Source organism: Neovison vison, chromosome 7, assembly GCF_020171115.1.
Source record: "Neovison vison isolate M4711 chromosome 7, ASM_NN_V1, whole genome shotgun sequence".
Lineage (NCBI taxonomy): Eukaryota > Metazoa > Chordata > Mammalia > Carnivora > Mustelidae > Neogale > Neogale vison.
This window is the reverse complement of record NC_058097.1, coordinates 66,928,293-66,941,390: the sequence shown is the minus strand read 5'-3', so window position 1 is coordinate 66,941,390 and position 13,098 is coordinate 66,928,293.

Sequence of the window (13,098 nt, the reverse complement as noted above, 5' to 3'; positions counted from 1 at the left end):
CATCCATCATTAGAACCCCGCTCTGGCTGACTTCTATTTCACAACCACTGGCCCACATGCCCTCCGGTTTGGGGCCTCCAGAGCCACACTGCAGGACAGGGCCTATCCTCCCTAGGAAAATTCCACCCTAAGCAGCTGCCCAAAACCTCCAGGGTTGGAGAAACTGACAAGGCCCCTGAACCCACCCCAATTTCATAGGCCGCACTGCTGAAAAGTGCACCATCTGACTCAATCTAGACACCTACCTCCAGGTTGACACCCAGGTCACAGGCCCAGAGGCAGAATATTGAATCGCACATGTGCCTAGGACCTCATGAGAAACCCGGTTTAGGTTGTCAGGCATCGGTCCCCAGGGGCCTGTTCTGGAATACCCACACAGGGTCCAACATGTGGTTCCTGAGCCACACAGCAGAACCTATCCTGTCCCCAGAAGGAACCGTTGCTCCTGGGAGCTGTGTCAATCCCTCAGGAAAGTCGAATCCTGCATGGCTCCTTAACCACTACCACATTGGAAGATCTCCCTGGATACAGACTGGCATTGTGACCCAATAGCATGAGACACGCTGTCAAATGGGCCCCCTTGGCACTTTTCCCCAGAGCCAGCAGATCAAACTTGCCGTGATCCTCAGCTGCAATGGTAAGCTGAGGCGAGCTTTGCAGGCATCCATTCGGAGAGCTCTGCTAGCCAATCTTTCCATACGGGCGATCCTGGAGCCATCTAAAGGGATTCACCATTATCCTCCAAAAGGCACTTTGCTGTTTGGAGCAGTTCACAACCTGAGAGTGGATAAACCTCCATGGCCTCATGAGCCTTCCCCCTGCATTCTTTGGCCATCGTGAACACTAACTCCTGCATGTGCAAACATTGGAACCTCGCCCCTACTCAAGCCCTGGAGATCTCGAATCAGCCACTGCACATTGGAACTGCCAAGCGCTCAGCTGAACTGAACTCTAGTTTGAGTTACTGGGCTTGCAGGCTGTCACTCCAGGACCGCAAGCACTCCAGATTCCAAATCTGGAGTCACGATCCAGAATTCTGCCTATGCATAGAAAGTAGAAGTGCAACATTGGCCTTCCCAGAATCCTCGCATGAGGATCAACTTGCACAGTGATTTACGACAATCCAATATCATAGTCAATCCTGTGTTCTAATGATCTGTTTGACACAGCCAGAGCCCCGGCCTCTTGTCAGCCACCAAGAGAGCGGGGCCCATTCGCTGCAGGTGGAATCTGCCATGGCCCGAGGCCGTCATTTCTATCCAACCTGTGTATTCAGGCATCTATCCACAGGCCATAGCTCAAATTCCTGCCTATGGGTGAACCTGAAGCACAAAAGTATACTCCTTCAATTATAAGGCCAGAAAGTTTGCTGTGGTGATCGTTGTCTAACCCTCAGAGTGAGAGTCAGTTACATGGCCCATGAGACCACACCCACCCATGAGGGCCATCCTGGGCACAAGCAAGCATTGTGACCCTCAGCCTGAACCCACTTTCAAACACTCCCTTCAGCAGCTGGACCAGGCTCACGGAAACCAGGCTTGCTGTGACCCTAATCCCCAATCATAACCCTCGATGGGGTTATCCAGGCGCCCAGACTCAGAAACCGTCTAAGCAATCCCTGTTATGGTGGGATCCAGGAAACGTAAACAGCACCCTTCCATTCCCTCAGAAGGACACCAAATTCTTGAGAGCTGGACAGGACCTCGTGTAAGGCAGAATATCCCATGGCCCCATGAGTCCCCCCCTTCATTCTGTGGCCTTCCTAGACACACAATATAGACAGAAAAGCTTGCACTACCGACTCCCTGCCGCCCTAATTTCAAATCCAGAGGCGCTGCCCTCAGCGTCTGCAGAGCACACCTGCCAACACCTCACCCCTAACCCTAATCTGAGCTTGTGTTGGCAGACTTCTCTCTCCAACGCCTTGGCCCACACGGCCTCCAGTATAGAGCCTCCAGAGCCACACTGAAGGACTGGGGCCTGTCCTTCTGAGGAAAACTCAGTGCTAAACAGCGGCCCAAAATGTACATGTTTGGAGAAACCTACAAGGATCCTGAGCCCATCCTAATTTTGTAGGCCGCACTGCAGAAAAATGCACAGTCTGAGTATCCCTGGTCACCTACCTTCAGTAGACACCCAGGTCAGTGGCCCGAGGCAGATGATTGAACCACACATGCACTTAGGATCTCATGAGAACCCTAGATCAGGTTGTCAGGCATTGGTCTCCAGAGACCTGTTCTGGAATACCCACATAGGGTCCAATATGTGGTCCTTGAGGCACACAACAGAACCATTTTTTCCTGAGTAGGAACTGTTTCTCTTGGGACCTGTGTCAAACCTCAGGGTAGAGGAATCCTGCATGGCTCCTGAACCATCACCACATTGGAAGGTCTCCATTGAAAAAGACTGCCAAAGTGTCCCGACAGCTTGAGACACGCTGTCAATTGGGCCCCCTTGGCACTTTCCCCCAAAGACAGCAGATAGAAATTGCCATGTTCCTCAGCTGCAATGGTAAGCCGAGGCGGGCTTTCCAGGCATCCATTCGGAGACCTCTGCTAGCCAATCTTTCCATGCGGGGTATCCTGGAGCCATCTAAACAGAGTCGTCATTGTCCCTAGAAGGACACCTTGCTGTTCAGAGTAGCTCACAAGTCTGAGAGTGGTTAAACTTCCAAGGCCTCATGAGGCCACGACTGCATTCTTCGGCCATCGTGAACACAAACCCCAGAATGTGCAAACATCGGACCCTCGCCCCTACTCAGGCCCTGGAGATCTCAGATCAGCCACTGCACATTGGGACTGCCAATCGTTTGGCACTGAATTATACCCTAGCTCGTATTTTGGGCCTTGTGGGCTCACACTCCTGGCCAACAAGCACTCCAGATTGTGAATCTGGAGCCGTGATGCAGACTTCTGCCTGCCTACCAGAAAGTAGAAGTGCAGCATGGGCCTGACCCAGAATCCTTACATGAGGATCAGTGTGTACTCCCGTCCAAACAGGGATTCCAGAGATGGATTCTGGGTCCTGGTTCCTGGATAACCTCACCAAAGCTTAAGATTTAGGCCTAGGGGCATGATAGACCCGCTCTGTGTGTTCCTGGTCCAGCTCCCGAGTTGGCTTGCTGAAAAGGAGTCTCATGCTGAGGGTCAAAATGCTCCTTTGTGCCCAGCTGCCCATCCTGAGTGGCCGTCCTCTCATGGGCCAATCACCTGGCTACCACTCTGATTGTTGGACAACCATCTCAACTTTCAGTTTTCCTGCCATGGGGAAGGAGGAGTACTCTTTGGTGCTTCAGGGTCCCCCATGGGCATGAATTTGAGCTAAGTTCTGGGACATGTACCTGAATACCCAGGTTGGTTCGAGATGAAGGAGTTAGGTCAAGGCAGTTCACATCTTCAGGATATGGGGCCCGCTATCTGGGTGGATGACAGGAGGGAGGGGCTTGGGCTGTGTCAGGCAGAGCATTAGTGCACTGTGCGGCCTATGATATTGGGGTGATAAGGCGGTGCAGGTTGATCCTCATGTGGGGTTTCTGCACAGACTCATAGGGCACTTCTTTCTGATGCACAGGCAGAAGCTTGCATTGTGACTCCCAAATTCCCAATATAGCGGGCTTCCAGGCGAAGAGTGTGAGGAAGGAAGACTGAAAACATAAGCAAAGGTTAAGCTCAGTGCCGAGCACATGGCTGTTCCAACGTCCAACGGTTGTTTCGTGATCTCCAGCACCTGTGTATGTGCGAGGGTCAGATGTCTGCTCACACTACAGTTTGTATCCATTATGGCCAACGAATTGTGTGGTGCCCTCAAGAAGCCTTGGAGGTTTTCCCATGATGGAGCTTGTGACCTGCACAAAACAGCAACGTTTCCTTGCGGGACAGGGGAAGTCCGCTTTGAGGGCTCCAGGTTCCCCCATATGGAAAGATTTGATTGCATAGCTCTCTGAATGGAGGCCTGGGAAGCCCACCTTGTGTTACCAGTAGGGGAGGAATAGGACAGGATTGATCCACTGGCTCCGTTTCGAAGTTCCAAGTGATCTGAGTTGATGGACGTTCTCAGTCTAACGGGTCAGAATGCTGCTTGGGGTCCAGGGAGACCTTAGAATGTGGCGGTTGCTCTTGGGCTATGCAGGTTTCTCCTATCTGAGGGTTAGACCGAGTACCCAGGAGCCAGGTTTCCTTCTCAGCACAGGAGAAGTTCTCCTCTATGGCTCACAACCACATGTTGGACCATATGTTGATTTTCCAGGCCAGTCCTCTGGTGACAGTTCCTGAAAACCTAACCTAGGGTTCTGATTAGGTCCTAGGGGCATATCAGGTTCAATCTTCAGACTCAGGACCATTGACCTGTGTGTCTTCCTGGAGGTAGTTGCTAAGGCTGTGTCACACTGTGCATTTTTTTCCAGAGCGGCCTATGTAATTGGGTTGGACTCAGGGCCCTTACAGATTTCTCCTATTGTGGACGGTTTGGGCTACTGAGATGGGCAGATTTTCCTCGGGAGAGCAGGCCCAGTGATGTGGTGTGTTTCTGGAGGTCCCATCCTGGAGGTCATGTGGGTCAGGGCTTTGGGACCAAAGTCTTCTGACATAAACTTGGGTAAGAATTAAGGCAAGGAGATGGCATTCCCAATCTGCAGACCCTGAGGGCAGATCCTCGGGATTTTAAATTTGGGTGTCTGGGAGGCAGGAGCACAGTCTTTCCATTTGGATTGTGTGCTAGGATGGCCTCGGAATAGAGGGGTGACCTCATGGGTCCAGGGGAGATTCTTCCTCTCTGGGGATTCTGCCCTCACCCAAAATTTTGTTGTCTTACTGGGGGAAGGAGAGAACACAGTTTTCCATGTCAGGGTACTCGTCAAAACAAGGATTCCAGAAATGGGTTCTGGGTCCTGTGCCTGGATAACCCCACCAAGGCTTAGGTTTTGGGTCTAGGGTCATGACAGGCAAGCTCTGTGCGTTCCTGGTCAAGCTCCTGAGGGTTTTGTTGGAAAGAGATCTCAGGCTGAGGGTCACAATGATTGTTGGTGCCCAGCTGCCTATCCTGAGTAGGCGTGGTCTCATGTGCCATGCACCTGGCTCCTACTCTGAGGGTTAGACATCCATCTCAACATTCAGTTTTCCTTCCATGGGAAAGGAGGAGTACTCTTGTGTTTCAGCGTCCCCCATGGGCAGGAATTTGAGCTATGTTCTGGGACAGGTACCTTAATACAGAAGTTGGTTCAAGATGACGACCTCAGGCCAAAGCAAGTCCCAACTGAAGGATATGAGGCCCACTCTCTGGGTGGCTGACAGGATGTCTGTGCTAGGGCTGTGTCAGACATAACATTAGGTGACAGGGTGGCCTATGATATAGGGGTGACGGTGAGGACCGTGCAGGTGGATCCTCATGTGGGGTTTCTGCGCAGACCCATAGGGCATTTCTTCTTTCTGGTGGGCAGGCAGAAAGCTGCATTGTGGTTCCATAATTCCCTATCAAGTGGGCTTGGGGACCAGTTGGTTGAGGATGTAATTGTAAACGCAAGCTACCATTAAATTCAGTGCCAAGTAGAAGGCAGTTCCAATGTGCAGCGACTAATTTCAGACATCCAGCACCTGAGTAAGAGTGGATGTCAGACGTTTGATCACACTGGAATTTCTGTCTATAATGACCATCAAATGCAGAGGTGGCGTCAAGGGGCCATGGATTATTTCCCACCCTGAAGCTTGTGAGATGCTCCAAATAGCAAGGTTTCCTTCTACTTAACAGGTGGTGTGTGGTTTGTTTGCTCGGGGGTTTCCCATGTGGAAAGTTTGTGTAACAGAGCTCTCCCGCATGGAAGCCATGAAATCACGCCTACATTGACCATTGTAGCTGAAGAACATGGCAAGTTCGTACTGGTGGCTTTGGGGCGTAGTACCAAGGCCTTGAGTTGACTTGGAGTCTCTTGCACATGGATCACAGCTCTTATTTGTTACTAGGGAGAACTTAGAATGTGCTGGTGGCTAAGGTGCTTTGCAGGGTTCTCCTACCCTGAGGGTTTAACCCAGGTCCAACAGCACAGTTTCCTTCTGAGGACAGGAGAGGTTCTGTTGTGTGGCTAAGAGACCACATGTTGTATCCTACCTTGGTATTCAGAAACAGGCCTCTGAGGACAGATGCCTGAAAACCTAATCTAGGGTTCAAATGAGGTCCTAGGGGCATGTCAGGTTCAATCTTCTGACTCACGACCATTGACTTGGGTGTCTTCCTGGATATAGGTGATCAGGGTATTTCAGACTGCACATTTGCATCCAGAGTGGCCTCCAGTAGTGGGGTGGTCTCAGGGGCCTTGCAGGTTTCTCCTAATCTGGAGGGTTTGGGCCACTGTGATGGGCACAGGTTTTTGGGAGATGACAGGACCAGTCCTGTGGTGCGGCTCCAGAGACCCCATTTTGGAGGGCATGGGAGCCATGGTTTTGAGAGAGAAATCTGCAAACAGAAACGTGGGTTAGGGTTACTGGCGAAGTGATCACAGGCCCAATGCGTAGACCTGGAGGTCAGCTCTTCAGGAACTGTAATTAGGGTGACTCAAAAGTGGAAGCTGGATTTTGTCTCCCAGATGGCATCGGAATGCAGGTGTGCTCTCATGGGTCCATGAGAAATTTTTTCCTCTCTAAGGATCTTGGCGTCTACCAATAGTTGGATGGATTTTACGGGGAAGGGTAGAGTGCTCTTTTCCATCTTAAGGGTGCCCCAAAACAGGGATTCCAGAGATGAGATCTGGGTCTGAGCACTTGGAAAAACCCACCAACTGTTAGGTTGGTGCCAGGGGAGTACCAGTCCTGCAATGCGGGATCTTGATGGTGCAACTGAGAGGGCTTGTTTGAAATCATGCTTAAGCTGAGGGTCACAATGCATGTTTGTGCCCAGGGTAGCCCTCAAGAGTGGGCATGGTCTCATTGGCCATGCAGCTGGCTCCCACTCTGAGTGTTGGACACCCATCCCAACAATCATGTTTCTTGCCAGGGGAAATAGCAGTTCTCTATTGGGCTTCAGGTTTCCCCATTGGCAGTGACTCCAGCAAAATTCTAGGGACATAGCTGAATACCATGGATGGGTAGAGAGGAGGGACTTGGGCCATGGCCGATTTCAGATGCTAGATATGGATCCCTCATTCTGGGTGGCTGTCATGAGACCGGGGCTCAGGCTCTGGCAGACAAAACACTAGTGGCCAGGGAAGCCAATAAATCGGGGTACCCTTGAGGGCCGAGCAGATTGATCCTCTGTGGGGTTTTAGGCCAGACTCATCAGGCCCTTCTACTTTCTATGGGGAAGGCACAATACTGCATTGTGGCTGCAGAATTCTCTATCAAGAGGGCTTTGGGACAAGTCAGGAGAGAATGTAATTGTAAACACAAGCTACCATTAAATTCAGTGCAAGCAGAAGGCAGTTGCAATGTGCAGCGGTTTATTTCAGACACCCAGCTCCTGAGTAAGGGTGGATGTCAGACGTGTGCTCACACTGGAGTTTGAGTCTATGATGACCGACAAATGGAGAGGTGGTGTCAAGGGGCCATGGAGGATTTCCCACCCTGAGGCTTGTGAGATGCTCCAAGTAGCAAGGTTTCCTTCTACTTAACAGGTGGTGTGTGGTTTGTTTGCTCGGGGGTTTCCCATGTGGAAAGTTTGTGTAACAGAGCTCTCCCACATGGAAGCCATGAAAGCACACCTACATTGAACATTGTAGCTGAAGAACATGGCAAGTTCATATTGGTGGCTCTTGGGCCAAGTACCAGGGCCTTGAGTTGACTTGGAATCTCTTGTACATGGGTCACAGTGCTGATTTGTTACCAGGGAGATCTTAGAATGTGCTGGTGACTAAGGTGCCTTGCAGGATTCTCCTACCCTGAGGGTTTAACACAGATCCAACAGCATGGTTTCCTTCTGAGGACAAGAGAAGTTCTGTTGTGTAGCTCGGGGACTACATATTTTACCCTATCTTGGTATTCCAGAAATGGCCTCGGAGGACAGATGCCTGAAAACCTAATCTAGGTTTCGAATAAAGTCCTACGGGCTTGTCAGATTCAATCTTCTCACTCAGGAACATTGACTTGGGTGTCTCCCTGGATGTAGGTGATCAGGGTGTTTCAGACTGCACATTTGCACCAGAGCAGCTGCCAAAGGGAGGTGGTCTCAGGGGCCTTGTAGGTTTCTCCTAATCTGGAGGATTTGGGCTTCTGAGGAGGTCACAGTTTCTTTGAGGATGACAGGTCCATTCCTGTGGTGTAGCTCCAGAGACCCCATCCTGGAGGGCATGTGAGCCATGGTTTTGGGAGAGAAGTCTGCAAACAGAAGTTCAGGATAGGGTTAGTGGCTAGGTCATCGCAGGCCCAATACATAGACTTGGATGGCAGCTCGTCAGGAACTGTAATTAGGGTGACTCGAAGGTGGAATCATAGGCTTTTATATCTGGATTGTGTGTCCAGGATAGCCTTGGAATGCAAGTGTGTCTCATGGGGCCATTGGAGATTTTTACTCTCTAAGGATCCTGGCGGCTACCAATAGTTGGAAGGCATTTTCGGGGAAGGGAAAAGTGCTGTATTCCGTCGTAGGGGTGCCCAAAATAGGAATTCCAGAGATGGGCTCTCGGTCTGAGCACTTGGAAAGTCCCACCAAGTGTTAGGATTTGCACCTAGGGGAGTCACTGGCCAGCAATGCAGGATCCTGGTGGAGAAACTGAGAGGGCTTGTTTGAATGCATGCTCAGGCTAAGGGTCACAATCCCTGTTTGTGCCCAGGGCGGCCCTCAAGAGTGGGTGTGGTGTCATTGGACCTGCAGCTGGCTCCCACTCTGAGGGTGGGACACCCATCCCAACAGCCATATTTCCTGCCATGTGGACGGAGCAGTTCTCTATTGGGCTTCAGATTCCCCCATTGGCAGGGATTCTAGCAAATGCCTGGGACAGGTGCTTGAATACCAAGGATGGGTAGAGAGGACAGACTTGGGCCATGGCCTGTCTCACATGCTGGATAGGGGCCCCGCACTCTGGGTGGCTGACACGAGGCCGGGGCTCAGGATCCATCCTACACAGCACTAGTGGCCAGGGAATCCTATAAATCGGGGTTTCCTCTAGGGCCAAGCAGATGATTACTCATGTGGGGTTTTTGGACAGACTCACCATGCATTTCGTTCTATGGGGAAGGCAGAATGCTGCGTTGTTCCTTATGGGGTGTCCTTGATCCAACCTATAGGTCTTGACTGTCCCAGAGAAGAAATCCTTGTGGTTTGCAGCATCACACACTCACACAGTGGGCAAACCTCCATGGCCTCGTGATGCCCCCACGTTCATGTAGGGGACATCATGGACAGAAACTCCAACCTGAGGCAATGTCTGATCTTCGCCCTGACGTCAAATGCATGAGATCTCGATTCAGCTCTACAGAGTGTGCCTGCCGTGCCCTTGTCCCCAAACCTAACCCTAGCTTGTGTTTTTAGACTTCCGTCCTCACACTCCTGGCTAAGAAGCCCTCGAGTCTGGGAAATCTGGAGACACAATGCAGCACTCTTCCTGCCCTCCAGAAGAAAAACGTTGCCCTATGGGGCTACCCAGAAACCCCATATGAGGATCAAAGTGCATGCCACTCAACTATACCCCAATTATACAGTCTCGCCTGGGCAGTAATGCCCAGTCTGGCACAGACTGAGCCCGGAGATCGTGACTGACACACAGACAGCTGGCTGCACATTGAGCACATCAGACACACCATGACTTTAGGTCCTAATCTCTTCCCAACCTCGGTTTTCAGCCTTCAGAACCTAGACCTTATCTCCAGTCACTGCCAAGCGGTGCACGTGATGTAGAAATCAGAACTCCTCCTTCCCCATTACCAGAAACCTTGTGGTTGGCATCTTGTCCAATGTTCAGTATAGGAAAAACCAAGGTGGCCCATGAGGCCTTGGCCATGCTTGAGGGCCGCAGTGGGCACAAACACACATTGGGACACTCAGCGTGAGCCCTGTCCTCAGGTAAGCCTCTCACGGGCTGGACCAAGAGCCCCCAAATGGGGCTTGCCATGACCTTAGATCCCAATATTAACCAGAGCTCTAGAAGTCTAGTACCCCTACTCAGAGCTCTTCTCTGGAATCCCTCTTTGGTGGGAAACATGAGGTAAAAAGAAAATAGAGAAAGGTCTTTTACAATCTAGAGAATGACCCCAAACACTTAAAATCCGGCCAAATCCACAGAGAGAAAAACTCGTCCATGTCCGATGAGGCCAGCCTGACATTCCACAGCCAACTTTGACATAAAATCCGAAGACAAAGCCTGAAAATGCGCCTCACACTCGCCCTTTGTTTATAGCCTGAAAAATTCTCCTCACAGTCTGCAGATTGGGCCTGCCATACCTAAGTCCCCATACCAAAGCCGTTTGTGTTTTCAGACTTTTGTCTCCATTTTCCTGGCCCACACACCCTCCAGGCTGGGGCCCCTGGAGCCACACCTCAGGACTGTGCCTGTGCTCTCCAAGGGAATTCTGCTCATTACTTTCGACACAATGCTACAGATTAGGAGAAACCTCCAAGGTGCCCAAGGCCATCCTGACACTGTAGGACATCCAGGACAAACAAGGGCAATCTGACATAAGCTGAGCCACTACCTCCACTCAGACCCATAGACAGATATGCCCAGAGAAGACTGAATCGGACAAGCACCTAGGCCCTAATCGGATCCATTGCTTTTATTTCCAGGCATCTCTCCTCAGAGGCCTGGATTCCAATACCAGCATATGGGGGTTTCTGGAGGTACCAATCAGAACAAATTTTGTCTAGGAGCTGTGTCAAAACCTCCAGTTAAGAGAAACCTTCAGGTCCCCAGTGCAAGTGCCCCATTCCAACGTCTCCATGGACACAAACCCATACTATGACTCATCCTCAGAAGAGTCCATTTCAACACAGCCTCCTCGGTTGCTCCCCCAGAGCCAGCAGATCGAATCTGCCTTGTCACGAGGAGACAATAGGAATGCGAGGTGGGATCCCCAAGCATCCATCCTTAAAACCCTGCTCTAGCGTCGTTCCGTATTGGACGTCCTGGAGCCATCTGACAGGTCTCAACTGTCCCACAGAAGGAATACTTGCTGATTGGAGCATCTCACAACTCACAGCATGGGAAAACCTCCATGGCACCATGATGCCCGCCAACTTCATGAAGGGGCCATCCTGAACTGAAACTTTACCCTGAGCCAAAGCCTGATCCTCGCCCTGACTTCGGATGCACAAGATCTCGATTTAGCTCTGCAGGGTGTGCCTGCTGTGCTCTCTCCCAGAAACCTAAGCCTAGCTTGTGTTCTCAGAATTCCTTCCTCACACTTCTGCCCCACAAGCCCTCCAGTTTGGGAATTCCAGAGCCACAATTCAGCACTATGCCTGCTCTTCAGAGAGAAACGTTGCCCTATGGGGCTACTTAGAAACGCCAAATGAGGATCAACCTGCACGCCACTCAACTGTACTCCAATTATACAGTCTACCCTGGGCACTAATGCCCTGTCTGACACAGCCTGAGCCCGGACCTCCCGACCGACAGCCAGACAGCTGGGGCCACAGCTCAAGACTATGCCTGCCCTCTCCAAGGGAATTCTTCTCATTTTATTTGCCACAACTCTACAGATTAGGAGAAACCTCTAAAGTCCCCGAGACCACCCAAATAGTGTTGGCCTCCTGAAACAAACAGGGGCGATCTGACACAAGCTGAGCAATGACCTCCACTCTGAACTGAAGACAGATGTTCTCAGAGGAGAATATTGAAGCGGAAATGTCCCTAGGCCCTAATTGGATCCATTGCTTTGGATTCCAGGCATCTCTCCTCAGATGCCTGGTTTCCAATACCAGTTTATGCGGGTTTCTGTGGCACCAATCAGAACAAATCTCATCTCCACATGGGAAACTTGCTCTTTGGAGTTGTCTCAAAACTCAGGTTAGGAGAATACTTCAGGGCACTGGAGCCACTTCCCCATTCCAAGGTCTCCATAGACACAAACACACATTATGACTGATCCTCAGGACAGTCCATTTCTATTCAGCCCCCTCAGTTTTTCCCCCAGTGCCAGCAGATAGAACTTGCCTTGTCAGTCAGAGACAATTGGAATCTGATTTGGGCTGCCCAGGCATCCATCATTAGAACCCTGCTCCTGAGAAGTTCCTTATGGGACGTCCTGGATCCATCCAACAGGTCTCGACTGTCCCAAGAAGGAAACCTTGCAGTTTGGAGCATCAGACAATCCCACCGTGGGAAAACCTGCATGGGCTCGTGATGCCCCCCCACCTTCATGTAGGGGACATCATGGACAGAAACTCCAACCTAAGCAAACGTCTGATCCTCACCCTGACTTCAGATAGACGAGATCTCGATTCAGCTCTGCAGAGTGAGCCTGCCATGCCCTCGCTCCGAAACCTAAGCCTAACTTGAGTTCTCAGAATTCCATCCTCAAACTCCTGACACAGAAGCCCTCAAGTTGGGAATTCAGGAGCCAAAATGCAGCACTCTGCCTGCCCTAAAGAAGAAAAACATTGCCCTATGGGTCTATGCAGAAACGCCAAATAAGAATCAACCTGCATGCCACTCGACTGTACCCCAATTATACAGTCTAGCCTGGGTACTAATGCCCGGTCTGACACAGCCTGAGCCCGGACCTCCCGACCGACACCCAGACAGCTGGCCGCACACTGAACACATAGGGCACGCCATGGCCTTAGGTCATCATCTCTTCCTAACATGAGGTTTCAGGCTTCAGAAACTAGACCTTATCTCCACTGACTGCCCAGGGGTGAACGTGATGCAGAAATCAGAACTTTTTCTTCCCCATGGCCAGGAATTTTGTGGTTGGCATGTTGTCAAATGTTCACTGTAGGAGAAACCAGTGTGACCCATGAGGCCTCGATCATGCTTGCTGATCGTGATGGTCTCAAACACACATTGTGACTCTCAGAGTGAGCCATATCCTCAAGTAAAGTATCTCAGTGACTGGAACAAGAGCTCATATATGGGGCTTGCCAAGTCTCTAGACCCCCAATCGTAACCAGAGGTTGAAATGTCTAGTCACCACTACTCAGGGACTGCTCTGGAATCTCTATTTGGTGGGACACCTGAGG